This window comes from Panthera onca, chromosome A1 (genome assembly GCF_046562875.1).
Source record: "Panthera onca isolate mPanOnc1 chromosome A1, mPanOnc1 haplotype 2, whole genome shotgun sequence".
NCBI classification, from domain to species: domain Eukaryota; kingdom Metazoa; phylum Chordata; class Mammalia; order Carnivora; family Felidae; genus Panthera; species Panthera onca.
In genome coordinates, this window is record NC_138339.1 from 160,235,056 (window position 1) to 160,247,626 (window position 12,571).

Sequence of the window (12,571 nt, forward strand, 5' to 3'; positions counted from 1 at the left end):
GCCTGGCACATCTGTAGCTCTGCCAGGAACACGTCACAGAGCACTGGCCTCACCTGCTCCAGATGTGACATCCAGCGACAGGACGAGGCAGAAGCCAGGGGGCCAGCACTGGGGACCACTGGTGGCTCACATGTGCGGAACCTGGCACATTGGGTGTCCTGCTCTGCTCCTGGTGACTCTCCCACACCTCCTGTGGAAACGAGGACTGAGCACTGTCTTCCACTCAGGACGCCTCCCCTGCTGTCCTCCCGGGGGGGAACAGGTGCCCGGAACAGGTGCACAGACACCAAGGCCTCCTGTGGCTGGCTCGGCTTTCCGAGAGAAACCAGCTCTCGCACCGGGAAAACCGTATCCTGCACCAGAGCGAGCAGAGAAGGAACCCAGGGCCTCGAGGGCACCCGGCCCCCAGCAGACCTCCCGACTGCACCCCCCCACAACCCACTCACCTCTCCTCCAACTGGGCCACAGACCTCCCTCCGCAGTGTCCCGTCTGTGCCTGCATCCTGGGTCCTCGTGCTCCTGCTGGGCCGGGCCTGACCCCGTGAGTGACTCCTTCCTGCACACATGCGCTGCCCCCCCCCGACACGCTCACACTGGTGCACACACATACACACTCACGTGCACGCTCGGACACACGTACACACACACACCGACACTCAAAGACCCACGTACACGTGTGCTCACACTGCTACACATGCACACACGCTCAGGCACACACACACACACATGCTCTCCTCACGGGCACCTCAGGGTAAATGACGGCCTCGCACAGAAGAGAACACCTTCTGCATGTCTGTCTGCAACATCAAGGTAATGGATGGAGGGCGTGCGGGGAGCCGCGAGGGACGGTCCCTCCGCGTGAGGTGTGTTCACACAGGAGAGGGATGGAATGACTTCAGTCCCCTAGGGGAGGCGCTGCAACCGAGAGAGAAGCGTGAGGCAGCCTTTTGGTTCCCGTGCCCACTGCATTCACGTGACCGGCACCCACTGTGTGTGGCAGACCCGGGCTGGGTGTGGGGACAGAAGGGAGGCCAGGCAGGGGGATGCCTGTGGTGGGGCACTAAACAATCGTCACAAGCCGTGATGTGTGCACAGCCTCTGAGCGACGAAGAAAAACCAAGAGCAGCTACAAGTGTGCAACGGAACCCGACCCAACCTCGGGTCAGGACCTGTGGTCCCTGATCGAGCAGACTGATCTCCACTGCACCCGGGACAGGGGTGTCTGAGGCCGCGTGAGGAGTGCGGTGGAGATGGGCAGCAGAAGTAATCCAGACCCCACAAGGGGGCCTCGACAATCCAGCCAGTGATGAGGCCCTCTTGGGTCAGGACCTGGGGGCAGAGGTGGAAGGAAGCAGGGGGCCCCCAGAGCTTCTTTCTCCACTGCAAATACGGACAAAGGAAAGTAGGAAACACACGGTCTCCTAAGAAAACTGAGGACACACGTGTAGTGTTTCTGGTTGTTCTAAAACAGAACTGTGGAATCAGAATGTTTTATGGAACGCCTGGGTGGCTCTCCGCCAAATGACCAAAGTGGCAGCGGCCCCTGTACTGTTCCAAAGCGAAAGGTATGGACGCAGGGTCTTTCTACTTCTAAGTTTCAACATGCAGAGAACGGTAACTACAACGTAAATCAGAAATACGAGCAACGCACAGTAAGGTAACGTGTACGCCCAGACCCAGTGCGCAGAAGACGCGAGGCGGTCGCAGCAAGCCTGCATGGAAGGGCGGTGTGCCCACGCGGCCAGGCCCCGCTCACGTTCTGCAGCGGGTCCCGGGAAATCCCAGACGCGAGCAAGGACACAGTCTCCTCAGTCTCCTTTGCAGCTTCACCCTCAGGGAGAAAATAAGTGACACTGATGGTGTGCAGAAACGCACCGCGTGCGCACGGAGGCTGGGGCAGCCTCAGGACCCACCATCTTCCCGCCTACGTGGATGTCCAGCAGGACGCTCAAAAGGCGTGAGGGACGCAGACCGGATCTGGTTTTCAGTACAACTCCACACGCCGTGCGGGGCTTGGCACCACGGAGCTCGGCCCGCCTGACGCCAGTTCAGTTCACCCCACCATCATCAGGACCCTCAAACGCTCCCTCTCTTCACACCTCCACTGACGCGTGAGGACGTGGACGCCCAGAAAGTGAGTGGTGTGTCTAGGGATGGGACACATGATGTCAGCGGCAGAGCTGGGACAGGGAAGCGGATCGGCCTCCCCCAGACTCCAGGAGACTCCAGCATCTCCGCGATGGTGCTCCAGCAAGCGCGCTGCGGACAGGAGGAGCTCCCCAACGGCAAAAGGGAAAATGTCCAGCGCCCAAACGTATCACCGCTGAACACGATCCCGGAGGTACCAAGAGTCGGGTGGTTTTCACACAGATTTGGAACTCAAGGTTTTTAAAAAACATATTTTGTTGTATTATTTCTCCATTGAAAAATACAGCATGTTCATTGAAAAAACAATTAGGAAATGTAAATATACAGAAAAAAATCACACAGAAATAAGCATTGCTGTATTTCCTTTCAGTCGTACATATATAGTGATAATTTCACGTGTCAATTTGGCTAGGCCACGGGGCCCAGATGTTTGGTCAAAAGTCAGTCTGGAAATCTCAATGAAATTACTTTTTAGGTGTGGTTAACATTTAAATCAGTGACTGAGTGAAGGAGATTACCCTCCGTAATTGGGGGGGGGTGCTCATCCAATCAGGCAAAGGCTAAGACTGAGGTCTCCCTAAGAAGAGGGGATTGTGCCCGACGGCCTTTGGCATTGAACCACAACACTAGTTCGTCAGAATCTCCAGGCTGCCTGTGCATCTGAGACTCACCAGCCCCACAGTCATGTGAGCAAATTCCTTAAATCTGTCTCTCAAATACACGTATATAATATACATATATGTCTATTTAACTGTAGACACACATGCCTTCTGTTGGTTCTGTTTTCTTCAGGAAACTAGAGAAAATGAGTCCAACCCATATATACACATTTTTAATAAAAATAAGATTTTCTTTTCATCCTGGAGTAGAACGTGCTTTATTCGTGAGAGTAAAGCAGGCACGTGTGTCCATCGGGAGAGGCTCTCACATTCTGCCCGGCCAGCGGCTGCATGGAATTTGACCGTACAGGTATGCCAGTTGTTCAGCCACAGATTTGCCAAGTTTCCCGATGAGGCTGCTCTCCTGCTCTCGTCCAGCATTTCTTACAAACTTGTCCCAAAGGTGACAGAGAGCCACCCTCGGCCCCGGATGAATCAGCCTCCGTGCCTCCTGGCGCCGAGGGTCACGGGGTCCCGGGGCTCCCGGCCCTTCATGGGCTTTGGGGGCACACGACATGGTGGGGGGGTCTGTTGGGCCCCGGGCTGCCCCTCACGAAGCCCTTAGGGACCACAGCCTGACGCGGCCTCGCAGGTGAGCGGTGTGTGTCCCGACCGCCGTCTACACCTGGGCTGCTCCCTCATCGATAATGTAATTATCAGGAGAGTCATATTGCTACACACACAGCGTTTTCAACCATTTATCACAATGTTGATCTTTGTTTTAAATATAAATCAGGCCATCATTTATGTCTTTTATGTTCTTTGTATTTATTCAAGAATATTTAACTGTAGACAAAAGGTGACTTATTCATTATTCATCCTGAACAAGGCAAGTATGGTAATTTGAAAAGGCTGACATTTGAGCTTTTTGCCAACACTAGCAAAATTATATCCTTCCCATTGTAAATCAATGAAGTAGAATCATCGTGCACAAAGGAATTAAATCGCCTTGTCACTTTAATAAGGCCACCTTATATACAACCTTCAACCAACGCCATTGTGCAGAGAATGCTTCTTCCCCGTCCTCAGCCGCCTCAGATCTCAGCTGGCTTTCCAATTACACGGGCGTCCTCTGTGTCCTTCCCTTTCCTGAGAGACAGTGTCAGAATGTCATGGGCCCAACTTGCTATCGGTGGCCTGCACGCATCACGGCAAATTAGCACTCCCGCTCCAGCCTTGTTGGCGTTTTGTAAACCTGTTTAGTGGGTCTCCCTCCACGTGGAGCCCTCCCCTCTCATTCTGTCTCTTGCTTCTCGTGCCCACCCACCCCCCCCACACACACACACTCGCACGCACACACACGTGGTCACATGTGCACGAGCGGTCACACGCACCTTCTGTTAACTCATGTTTGCTTTCATTGAGAGAGTTCCACATTCTCCAGGCAGGAAGCATCTTTGTAACAAGAAGTGACAATCTTTCACATTTAGCCCTCTTAGGTAGACATCAAGAAAGGAACAGGTTGGGTTGGGGAGCAAACTCTAACACGAAGAAACAGCTTAACAGCAGCACAGAAGGCAGTTTTCGCTTACATCAGCAGGTTGAACACCGCTCTCCCTGGCATTACATTCGTCACAACAGGGAAGATGTGCCCCACGGGATGCAGCCAACAAGCCTCCTCTATGCAAACAGAGCATCCTGACAGATGTCCAGGGCCAAGAATCTCCAGGTAGTGCACAAAATCCCCAACAAGAAACCCAGAGGTGGAAAGATAGGAAAGAAAAGAAATTAACAAAGAGGAAAGAGAAAGAATAAAGCAGCAGAGGGAACTTGCTTAGGAAGTTAGTTATCAATGGGATAATAGATGCTGGTTTTATCCACAAGAGGAGGATGCCACAAAAGACCTATCCTTCATTCAGAAAACACAAAATAGGAGCCTTTTTTCCGATTTGATCAGCAGGATATAGAGAAAGTCATCCGGAAAGGGAAACGAAGACGGTGATGGAAATTCAGAGAAAGAAGTTTCAAGGATTAATCCAGCAATTTTGAAAATAGATTTCCAATGGAATTTCAGACATTGTCGCTGTCCCAGAGAGGCCAGTTGTGCCCTGCGACCCCCATGTGGTGGCCCGAGGCATCTGCATTCCTCCTCTGGGCCCTGGGTGTCTCATGTTGAGGCCGGGGGCAGAGTGCAGCTCTCGCTCCCTCCAGGGGGGCAGCCACACACCCTGGAGAGAACCTTACCCTAGAGCAGCAGAGGGCACAGAACAGTTTCCTTGGAGAACCGGGCCACCCAGGTGTGGGGGAAGGGTCGAGTTACATCTGCCGTTCAGGTGAGCTTGCTCTGGGACACAAAGTGACTTGCCCACATGACCCAGTAGGCCTCCCCGTAAAGAACTGGATTCAGACCCAGGTCTGCTGGACTCCAAGCCTCAACTCTGTCTCTCCTGCACTTCAGAGATGGCTGCTGGCTCTGTGCAGGTGTGTGAGGTCTGCTTCTTGATGGGCCACACGTCCCCTGCTCTGCAATGATGGCTTTGCTACTGGAAAGGGGCAGGAGGCCCTGGGGCCCCCTCACTTGCAAGTGCCCCCCTCATTTCTTCTACCGGTAAGTGTTCATGGAATTGATGCCTACTGTGTGCGGGGCCAGCTGCCCACACACACCTGCACCTGTATCACTGCAGCTTGGCTGGTCATTTCACCAAATTCGACACTCACAGCCATGTTCCAGTAAGAGAGCTGGCCAAGGAGTGAGTGGGTGCTTGCAAGACACCCTCGTGGGTTTTCCTGGGCAGGACCCTGCCGGTGTTCGAGCCCCCTGCGAGAGCCGTCAGCAGGCTGGCATACTATGCAGTTTGGAAAAACCAACAAAAGACCTTCAGTCTTTTAAATCTCCCCTGAATTCCTCTTGCCATGAGATGCTTGAATGAGGAAACCAAGATGAAAATCACTAAAAAGGATCCACAGCCAACTTTCGTGGCAGCTAAATGAGAAAATAGCACCACGTTTTTTTGCTCACTGACAGACGCTGTGCCAAGTTTTCATTTCTTTTTCAGTTCTTTGAGTCTTCTAATAGCATGTATTTAGTAAATATATATTTAAAGAGGAAAAAGGGAAGTGAGATTATCCAAAAAATAATACAAGAAAACTTGCTAGAACTGAAAGATGGGACTTTCCAGATTAACAGACCCCCGTGAAGTGGCCAGCACGGTAACCACACAAGGGCTGGGACCCCATTACTTCTCTGTGAAGCCAAGGGCACACCACGTCCCTCCACCATGACCTGGAGACAGAACAAACGTGCAAAACCCAGGAGCCACACCAGGAGCACGACCAGAGCAGCTCCACTCTGCCAGGCGGGGGAAGGGGAGCTCTGAGCAAGAACAGACAAAACCATGACAGAAACAGGCCCACCTTCCCAAAGGGAAACCTAGTGGATCAAAAAAATAGCTCCCGGGGGTGCTGGACACCCCACAGCAGGAGCACATCCAGCCCCAGCCCCTGGCTTCTGAATCATCCCCAGGAAACGGAGCCGGGACTCCCTGGAGAAGCCTCCAGGCCAGGCAGGGAAACTATAAGATGTACCTCGACTGTCTCGTGGAAACACAAAGTGAGAAACTGCTCAAAATATGAACAAACAGGATGCATGCATGTCAGGAGGGCATGGCAATCAACCAGAGGCACCCATACAAGTCAAGTGTGGGGCAGTATGAGCAACCTAACAAATTATGAGTGTGGGATCACAACCCTCAAAGTAAGATAAATATTCATGAGCCCATACTGATGGAAATAAATAACTGAATATGGAAGACAACAAAAATTCCACTTAATACTTATAGAAATACCAAGAGCAATAGAAAAGCATCATTAGGGGCGCCTGGGTGGCTCAGTCGGTTAAGCGGCCGACTTCAGCTCAGGTCACGATCTCGCGGTCCATGAGTTCGAGCCCCGCGTCGGGCTCTGGGCTGATGGCTCAGAGCCTGGAGCCTGCTTCCGATTCTGTGTCTCCCTCTCTCTCTCTGCCCCTCCCCCATTCATGCTCTGTCTCTCTCTGTCTCAAAAATAAATAAAAACGTTAAAAAAAAATAAAAAAAAAAAAAAAAGAAAATCATCATTAGAATACCAGAAGAATAATACCTGCAGAAAGATTTGTAGATAAATGCCAGACGTACATGGCAAAACTTGAATGAGAAACAAAATGCTTGATTGGCCTCCACAGCTCTCCCCTAAAATGTACCAATCACTGTAATGATTTTCATGTGTGCCCAAATTCTTCGATGCCCTCCCCAGAAGGTGGCACCAGACTCCCCTCTGCTTGAGAGTGGGCAAGACATACTCTCTCACTTCTGAAGAACAGAGCATGAGGAGAGGAAAGCGGTAACTTCACAGCGGAGAGGTCGGCAGACACCACCTTGACCCAGTGATCGCGGTCAGCCTTGACAGCCATATTGACACCACGCACCCTGATACGATCTGACGAGAAGGCACATTACCTCTGTAGTATCATTCTCCAAAATCAACCACCTCAGTCTAGTCGTGAGAATCAGCAAACAAACCCAAACCAGAGGGATGCTCTACAAGATACCTGACCAGTACCCTCCAAAAGTGCCACAGTCATAAAAACAAGGGAAGATGAAAAAACTGTCCTAAACTGCAGAGACAGAGAGCTGAGGGTTAGTGTGTGCTATCCTGGATTGGATCCTGGGATAGAGAGGGGATACTGGCAGAGAAACTGGGGCAATCCTAACAAAGTGATGGCAGGGTAGACACGTTGTCCCAAAGTTAGGGCCTTAGTTTTGATAAATGCACACGGTGGCGTAAGGTGTTCATGAGGGGTGGCTGAGGAAAGGCGCGCACGGGGACACTGCACGACCTTCACAACTCTTCCAGAAGTCTACAATGATTTTATAACATGTTTTTAAGTTTATTTATTTTGAGACAGAGAAAAAGCAAGCAGGAAAGGGGAAGAGAGAGAGGAAGAGAGAGAATGCTAAGCAAGTTCCACACGGTCAGCGAAGAGTCCAACGCGGGGCTTGAACTCACGAACGGTGAGATCATGACCTGAGCAAAACCAGGAGTCAGACATTTAAGTGACTGAGCTGCCCAAGTGCCCCTAAAATTATTCTAAAGTACAAGGTCCTTAAAAGGAAGTGTCATGACAGTGTGTGGGGATGTCTAACAATCTTGGGAGACAATGGTAGTGGGAGCTTAGTGGTATCAATTAAGAATCCTCCAGAAACAGAGAAAGAGTCACACCCTGAACTGAACCAAACCCCATGCTGTTGCCTACACAGTGCCCTCCATTAGTACCACTCCAGTAAGATATTTCTAAAGGAACACAAAGTGACAGGCACCTCAGCTGGTGAAAGTGCTCCATGCAAAAAAACAAAAAGAAACAAAAAAAAAACCCAAAATGAAAAACAAACAAGCAAACAACAACAACAACAACAACAAACCCACCACGGAGAACTGTAATACCCCAACCAGAAGTAAATACTATAAAACATTTTTTTCTTTAAAATGTTAAAAACTCCACATCAAAAATCCAAAAGATGAAAACAAAACAGAAAGAATTAATATCAAAATAGGTGAATGAGAATTTGCTGAATTCAGGGAAGAAACTGAAGAAAAAGAACTAAAAAGTAAACTGTTTGGTGCCCCCAAGGGATAATATACTCAACTAGATATATAACAAGGAACACTGGGGACAGGAATAAAAACAGCCAGAAAAAATGGAAATAAGAAAGAAAGGTTTTTAAAGGATCAAAGGGAAAACCACTCATATAGAAGACGGACAAAGATCTGATATTAAGGTGATCAGAAGTCCAAAAGGAAAATCACGTGACAATGAGAAGCTAATATCGGGGCATCTGGGGGGCTCCGTGGGTTAAATGTCTGACTCTTAATTTCGGCTCAGGTCGTGATCTCACGGTTGGTGAGTTCGAGCCCCGCGTCAGGCTCCATGCTGACAGCTCAGAGCCTGGAGCCTGCTTCAGATTCTCCCCCTCTTTCTACCCCTCCCCTGCTCATGCTATGTGTCTCTCTGTCTCTCAATAATAAATAAAAACGTTAAAAAAATTTTTTTAAATAAAACTCAAGATTTTCATATTGGTTCACAAAGTGAAACCCAGCTGCTGCTGTATAGAAGAGACACATCCAGGACAAAGTGCTTTATGCTGAATAGGCGAACAGGTGCCAGCCAACACAACCAATAGGGAAGCAGGAATATGAAAGTCAGCAAGGTACAAGCACAGGAAAGGCATTTAAAAAGACAACAACAACACTTTTGATACCTAAAGCAACAGTTCACAATGAAGACATACCTATCATGAATACCTATCTACATAACAGCACAGAATCCACTTTCTTGATGTGGGAACTTCACAAGAGGCAAGGAGAAGAAAACCCCACTAAAAGTCCAGGAGATAACATTCACTTTATGGGAAAGCACATCTACTCTCAGTTCAAGACAGGTCAAAAAGACACACACACACACACACACACACACACACACACAGAAAGGAAATGGAATAATCCAGAAAGTAGATATTATGATAAATTATTAACTTTGCCTCTGAAAATCAAGAACATGGTCCTCCTCAAATGCCCATGGAACATTCACAGAGATTTAACACTTATCAATACAAATAAAATTTAATAATACAAACATAAATCCCCAATAGAAATACAAAAAAGTTAGCAATGAATACAGAATTGAAACACCAAAAGTTCTTTTCTCTTGAAAATTTAAAAAAAAAATTGTAATAAACAATAATTGACTGAAAAAAAAGTACAAATAAAAAGTGCAGAATTACCAACAATTAGTGTGATAAAATCACTATGTATCAGAATCCACAGAATACAATCAAAATAGTGATCAGCAGAAATTTTATAACTTTAAATAATTATACCAAATATAATAAGTTAATTTAAAAAAGGAATTAAGTTCCTGACTCAAAAAGCTGGAAAAATAACAATACAATAAACAAAGAGAAAGCAGAAAAAATAACATAGTAAGTGTAAGAGCACATGTGATACAGAATAGAAACCAAGTAATATATAATATTTATTACATATCACTATGTGGAACTATTAACGGGCTATGATAAAATAATAAAGAGAAAGACTAAATCAAAATGCTGTTTCTTTTAAAAGAAATGAACAGACAGCTCTATAATTTGCCTAATCAAGAAAATAAAGGGGGTGTTTGGGTGGGTCAGTTGGATGAGTATCTAATCCTTGATTTCAACTCAGGTCATGATCCCAGAGTTGTGGTATCAAGCCCCACATCAGGCCCTGTGCTGAGTGTGGAGACTGCTGGGGATTCTCCCTCCCCCACTGTTCCCTCCCTGCTTATGCTCTTTCTCTCTCTCTAAAATAAAAAATAAATAAAAAGAAAAAAAAAGAAGTGATGAAAGAAACAACCATGATACAAATGAGCATAAAAATATAGTAAGATTTTGTACAATTCTATGCAAATTCATTTAAAAACCCACACAAAATGAGGATTTCCTAGGAGAATACAATTTGCTAAACTTGACCCAAATAAATATGGAAAGCTTGAACAGACCTACTTCTACAGACAAAACACATGAAGTTATCAAAGAACCATCTCAGGCAAAAGGACAAGGCCTAGGTGGTTTCACAGGGGACGTCCTCAGCAAATACAAGACAATCTCAGCATCATTAAACTGCTCTAGAGCACAGAGTATAACATTGACATCGAAAGCAATAAAGATAGTGCCAAAAAGAAAGCTACAGATCCACATTTCTTATAAATATCAGTGCAAAAAATCCTAAAGAAAATATGAGCACGAACAATCCACAACACACTAAAAAACAGTACATCATGTCCAAGTAGGACTTACTCTTTCCAGGACTATAAGGTTGGATCAATGTCAGAAAATCCATTAATATAATCGCCATACTAAGAAAAGTTGTAAGGAAAAGATTACACGATTTTCTCCATAATATGAAAAAAAAAATCCTGATGAGAAAAACACCCAGTAAGAATGTATGCTGCTCTACACACACTCACATATATGTATATCCATACCTGTACACATGCACACACGTGTGTACATTCATGTACATGTATGCAGATAGATACATGCATGTATGTGTATATAGACTCAGCCTTGAATTCATCATCTGTCTTCATAGGAAATGATAGATGCATTTCCCATTAAGGTCAGAAACAAGGCAAGAATACCCACTCTCTGCACTAACAATCAATTGGAAATAAAATGAATATAGTTAGATAAGGAAAATGAATTAAAGGATTAGAAATTTGGAAAGAAATAAAACTTCACTTGCAGATGATGTAATAATATTCCCAGAAAACCGAAGAGACTCAATACCAGAAATTACAAAAACAATAAAAGAAACAAATAGAAGAATGTAAAATGAATCTATAAAAATCAACAGCGTGTGTATGTACACACCCAAACAATGAACAATATAATGGAGAAGAAACTCACCATTACAAAAGCAACAGAAAGGATAAAGTACTTAGGAATTAACTTATCAAAAAAGATACAAATATGAAAATAATTTTAAACCAGCTTTAAAAACACGAAAATGGGGTGCCTGGGTGGTTCAGTTGGTTAAGTGTCAACTTTGGCTCAGGTCATGATCTCATCATTCATGGGTTCGAGCCCCGCGTTGGACTCTGTGCTGACAGCTCAGGTCCTGAAGCCTGCTTTGGATTCTGTGTCTCCCTCTCACTTTCTGCCCCTCCTCCACTCATGCTTGTGCGTGCTCACTCTCTGTCTCTCTCTCTCTCTCTCAAATAAATAAAAACACAAAAACAACTTTAGCAAATGCAAAAACATCCCTTGTTCTCAGATGGGATAATGCAATATTATAAAAATATCAATCCTCCTGGAGATAGTACGTAAATTTAACAACACTGAAATAAAACTCCCAGTAAGTTTTTATTTTGGATTTACACAAGTTGATTCTAAAGTTTAAATGAAAAATTAAGCAGACAGTAACAACTAGAAAAACTCTAAAAGAAGAGCGAGGAGGGAGGATTAGTCCTACCAGATATTAAAACATACTAAAAAGGGGCACCTGGGTGGTTCAGTCGGTTAAGCATCTGACTTCGGCTCAGGTCATGATCTCAAGGTTTATGGGTTCGAGCCCCGCGTCAGACTCTGTGCCGACAGCTCAGAGCCTGGAGCCTGCTTCGGAGTCTGTCTCCCTCTCTCTCTGCCCCTCCCCCACTCACACTCTGTCTCTCAACAATAATAAACATTAAGAAAAAAATTTTTTAAAAACATACTAAAAACCCTCAGTAATTACAACTATGGTATTGGTATTGACCAGTGGAAAAGTCCAGGCATGGACTCAAAGGTATATGGGAAGATGGCACATGAGAAAGGGATGTCGCAGCTTGCTGGGAAAAGACAGACTTTGTAGTGACAAAGGACATCGTGATCACTGGGTGGCCCATCTGAAAGAAGGCAGAAATGGGTCCCTAGTTCACATCACATGCCAGAATAAAGACCAAATGAATGGATCAGGGGTTGAACGGACAAACATCTAGCAAAACAAATGGGTGAATTCTTTTACAATATGGATATGAAGGGTGTGAGGAAAGATTTTTAAACTCTAACTTATACTTAATATGTAATAAAAGCACAGATGGATTGAGTATAAAAACTTTTTAAGTTTCTGTGAGACACCATAAATCAAGTCAAATTGATAGACAAATTGGGAGAAGTCTCTGCCACGTTGCTCCCAGATAAAGGGCTAGTCCCCCTAACCAATAAAGTGATCTCAGAAATAGAGGAAAAGATCAAAATTCCAATGGAAAGATG